This window comes from Sciurus carolinensis, chromosome 8, assembly GCF_902686445.1.
Source record: "Sciurus carolinensis chromosome 8, mSciCar1.2, whole genome shotgun sequence".
Taxonomy (NCBI): domain Eukaryota; kingdom Metazoa; phylum Chordata; class Mammalia; order Rodentia; family Sciuridae; genus Sciurus; species Sciurus carolinensis.
Window position 1 is genome coordinate 56,178,154 of NC_062220.1, and position 5,431 is coordinate 56,183,584.

Genomic DNA, 5,431 nt, shown 5'->3' on the forward strand with positions numbered 1-5,431 from the left:
CATCTATCCTCAATTGAATCTTTGAAGTCAACTGAGTCATCTAAGTGGAGACCACAAACAGAGTAGTTTTTCTGAATTCTCAAAGATCTGTGAGTATACAAATATTTTTTTTCTTTCACTAAATTTTGGAGGTATTTTTATGACACAACAATAATAATAACGTTAAAGACACATTTTGTTTTATTGTACTATTTGTTATGTTTACTCTTTAAGCCATAATCCTCACCTTCATTTCTAAACAGATCAATAACAAGTAAAGACACTGAATCAGCAATAAAAAGTATCACATCAGAAAATAAAAATAAAAATAAAATAAAAGCCCAAGAACCAATGATTTCCCTGCTGAATTCTACTAAACATATTAAACTTTTTGCAATAGGTTTGCTGCCAGAACACAAGTGTCATGAAAACCACAGCTGAATCAAAGCCAAAATGGGAAAGGAAAAGACTCACATCAACATCATTGTCATCAGGGACATAGATTCTGACAAGTCTACCACTACTGTCCATCTGATCTACAAATGTGGTGTAATCAACAAAAGAACCACTGCAAATTTTGAGAAGGAAACTGCTGAGATGAGAACGGTTTCCTTCAAGTATGCCTGGGTCTTGAAAGTTGAACGTGAGTGTGGTATCACCACTGACATCTCCCAGTGGAAAGTTGAGACCAGCAAGTATTATGTGATTACCATTGATGCTCTAGGACACAGAGACTTTATCAAAAACATGATTACAGACACATCTCAGGCTGAGGGTGCTGTCCTGATTGTTGATGCTGGTGTTGGTGAATTTGAAGCTGGTTATCTCCAAGAACAGGTAGACCTGTGAGCATGTCCTTCTAGCTTACACACTGGGTATGAAACAACTAATCGTTGGTGTTAACAAAATGGATTCCACTGGGCCACTCTACAGTCAGAAGAGAGATGAGGAAATTTTTAAGGAAGTCAGTACCTACACTAAGAAAATTGGCTACAACCCCAACACAGTAGCATTTTTGCCAATTTTTGGTTGGAATGGTGACAACATGTTGGAGCCAAGTGCTAATATGCCTTGGTTCAAGGGATGGAATGTTACCCATAAAGATGGAAGTTCCAGTGGAACCACACTGCTTGAAACTATAGGTTGTATCCTGCCACCAACTCATCCAACTGACAAGCCTTTGTGTCTGCCCCTCCAGGATGTCTACAAAATTGGTGGTATTGGTACTGTCCCTGTGGGCTGAGTGAAGACTGGTGTTCTCAAGCTTGGCATTGTGGTCACCTTTTCTCTATTCAATGTTACAACTGAAGTAAAGGTCATTGAAACGCACCATGAAGCTCTGAGAGAAGCTCTTCCTGATGACAATGTGGGCATCAATGTCAAGAACGTGTCTGTCAAAGATGTTCATTTGGACAATGTTGCTGGTGACAGCAAAAATGACCCACCAATGGAAGCAACTGGTTTCATTGCTCAGGTGATTAACCTGAACCATCCAGGCCAAATCAGTGCTGGCTATGCCCCTGTACTGGATTGTCACACAGTTCACATTGCTTGCAAGTTTACTGAGCTGACAGAACAGATTGATCACCATTCTGGTAAGAGACTGGAAGATGGTCCTAGATTGTTGAAATCTGGTGATACTGCCATCATCGATATGGTTTCAGGAAAGCCCATGTGTATTGAGAGCTTCTGTGTCTATCCACTGGGTCATTTTCCTGTCGGTGATATGATACAGACAGGTGTTATGGCTGTCATCAAAGCAGTGAACAAGAAGGCTGCTGGAGCTGGCAAGGTCACCAAGTCTGCCCAGAAAGCTCAGAACCTAAATGAATATTACCCCAAACACCTGCCACCCAAGTCTTATTCAGTGGTGGAAGAAGGGTCTCAGAATTGTTTGTCTCAATTGATCATTACGTTTAATAGTGAAAGACTGGTTAATGATAACAATGCACCTTGAAAGCTTCAGAAGGAAAGGAGAATATCTCGTGGACCATTTGTTTTTTTGTGTGTGTGCAGCAGTTTTAAATTATAGTTTTTTTAAATCAGTACTTTTTAATGGAAACAACTTGACCAAAAATCTGTCACAGAATTTTGAGACCCATTGAAACAAAAGTTTAATGAGAAACCTGTGTCTTCTTCTTTTAGTTAACATGAACTTCTATACGAATATTAGGCAAGAGTTCCTCAACCTATTTCTGGTGTTGAGAATCTGTTAGCTTCATGAGTATAATTAAGTTTCCTGGTTGGGAATTTAGTTTGGAAGGAAAACTCAAGTACCTAGTGAATATCTGAGAGGGCTGTATTGATTACAACCCTTGGTTGGGATAGAAAAATACCTTTGTAATTCCCTTTAGAGGGCCAAATGCTGTAATATTAAAGGCTGTTAATTCTGAAAAAAACAAAAAAAACAACAACATTTTGGAAATAATTTATACCAATCATTCTCAAGTTCTTCCAGAAAATTGAAGGAGACTAAATACTTCAAAACTTAATGTGTGAAACAAGCATTAACTGGATATCAAAACCAGATACATATCTAATAAGAAAAGTACAGCCCAATATTTCTAGTGAAGATAGATGAAGAAATCAAATTCAACAGCACATTAAAATGATGATGATTCACTATGATCAAATGGTATTTATCTCAGGAATGCTTTGGTATTTAAACACATGCAAACTATAAATGTGATATATCACATTAACAGGAGATGCACACACATACATTTAAAAAATCTGATCATCTCAACAGTTACCTAGAAAAAAAAATTGGCAAAATTCAACATGCTTTCATTATCAACACTCTCAACAAATTATTTACAGAATGAATATACTTCAACACAATGCTATGTTTGACAAACTTCCAGTTAATATCATACTAAGTAATGAAAGGTTGAAAGATATCCTCTAAGATCAAGAATAAAACAAGCCTACTCACCACTTCTATTCAACATTGTACTAGAAGTACTAGCCAGAACAATTAAGTTCAAAATAGAAATAAAAGACACTTAAATTGGAAAGGAAGAAGTTAAAATTTTCCTGTTTGCATACAATATGATCTCATGTGTAGAAAATTCTAAAGACTCCACCTAAAAACAGAACAAATGGATGAAATCAGTAAAGTTGTAGGATATAAAATAAACATGAAAATCAGCATCATTTATGTAAACTAACAGCAATCTCTTCAAAAAAAATGAAGGCAAATATTCCATTTATAATAGCCACAAAACAAACAAACAAAAGCAAAGACAGAATTAAATTTAAACAAGGGAAGATTTATATGCTGAAAGCTATAAAATTTTGATAAAAAGTTGAAGAAGACACAACAAATATAAAGATATCTTATTTTCAGGGATTAGAAGAATTAATGTGGTTCAAATTGTCATGTGACCCAAAGTAATTTATAAATCCAATGCAATTATGAAATTTCAATGACATTTTTTTCGCAAAAACAGAAAAAAGGCATATTAAACTACAAAAGACCCAAGAAAGCCAAACCAAATATTGAGAGAAAAAAAAAGAAGCTGTAGACATATCACACTATCTGATTCAAAATGTGTTAAAACCTATCATCATTAAAACAGATGGTACTGGCACTAAAAGCAGACACACAAAACAGTGGAACAGAATAGAGAGTCCAGAAATAAATCCAAACATTAAAAGTCAATTGGTTTTCAGTAAAGAATACACAATAGGAAAAGAATAGCCTCTTCAATAAATGGCTTTGAGACAACTAGATATCCACGTGCAGAAGAATGAAATCAGATCCTTATCTCACATCATATACAAAAAGAAAAAAATTCAAAATGGATTAAAGACTTGTTTGTAAAATCTTAACCTGTAAAACTGCTGGAATAAAACACAGGGGAAATTCCATTACATTGAACCAGGCAACAAAATTTGGGGAATATATAACTACAAAATTATATGGAACGAAATCAGTGATAAAAAATAGAATTGCATCAAACATAAAGGTTACTGCACAGTCAAGGAAATGACTAAAAGAGTAAAGAAACAAACTGCAATATGGGGAAATAGCTTTGGAATTCATTCATCTGGTTATGGATTAATATTCAGATTGCAGAAGAATTCAAACACCTTGATAGCAAGAAAACAATCTAAAAATGAACAATGGATCTGAATAAACATTTCTTTTTTGTTGTTCCAATTAGTTATACATGACAACAGAATACATTTTAACTCATTGTACATAAATGGAGCACAACTTTTTCATTTCTCTGGTTATACACAATGCAGAGTGATACCATTTGTGTAATCTTACATGTAATCTTACATTCCACCATATTTCCCATCCCCATATCCTCTCCCCTTCCCTCTGCCCGATCTAAAATTCCTCCATTTTTCTCTTACCCCTGAACCCTCCACCCACATTATATATCATTATCCACTTATTTGAGAAAACATTTGGCATTTGGTTTTGGGATTGTCTTATTTCACTTAGCATGATATTCTCAAACTCCATCCATTTACCTGCAAATGCCATAATTTCATTCTTATTTAAGACTGAGTAATATTCTATTGTGTATATATGCCACAGTTTCTTTATCCATTCATCTATTGAAGGATATATAGGTTGGTTCCACAGTTTAGCAATTGTGGACATTGATGTGGCATCAATGTAGCATGATGATTTTAAGTCCTTTGGGTACAGACCAAGAAGTGGAATAACTGGGTCAAATGGTGGTTCCATTCCAAGTTTTCTAAGAAATCTCCATACTGCTTTCCAGAATGGTTGCACCAATTTATTGTTACTTGTATTCTTGATAATTGTCATTCTGACTGGAGCGAGATGAAATCTTAGAGTAGTTCTTATTTGCATTTCTCTAATTGCTAGAGATGTTGAACATTTTTTCATATATCTGTTGATCAATTGTAGATCAATGGTATGGAATAAAAGCTGCAGAGACAAACCCAAATAAATACAGTTATCTTATACCAGACAAAGGTGCCAAAAACATAAAATGGAGAAAAGACAGCTTCTTCAACAAATGGTGCTGGGAAAACTGGAAATTCATATGCAACAAAATGAAATTAAACCCCTATCTCTTACTCTACATGAAACTCAACCCAAAGTGGTTCAAGGACTCAGGAATTATACCACAGACCCTGTGCCTAATAGAAGAAAAAGTAGGCCCAAATCTTCATCATATTGGCTTAGGACCTGCCTTTCTTAACAAGACTCCTAAAGTGCAAAAAATAAAATTAAGAATCAATAAATGGAATGGATTCAAACTAAAAAGCTTCTTCTCAGCAAAGACAACAATCAGTAAAATGATGAGAGAGCCTACAGAATGGACGAAAATCTTTACCACATGCACATCAGATAGAGCATGAATCTCCAGGATATATAAATAACTCAAAAAACTTAACACCAAAAACAAAACAAAACAAATAATAAATGGGCAAAGGAACTGAATAAACATTTCTTAAAAGA

The 5,431-nt window shown here is 34.9% G+C and overlaps 1 pseudogene; it reads left to right on the forward strand.

Moving 5' to 3' along the window:
• The first annotated feature begins 432 nt into the window (after positions 1-432).
• Positions 433-1,936, forward strand: LOC124991315 (elongation factor 1-alpha 1-like; annotated as a pseudogene).
• The last annotated feature ends 3,495 nt before the right edge of the window (positions 1,937-5,431 follow it).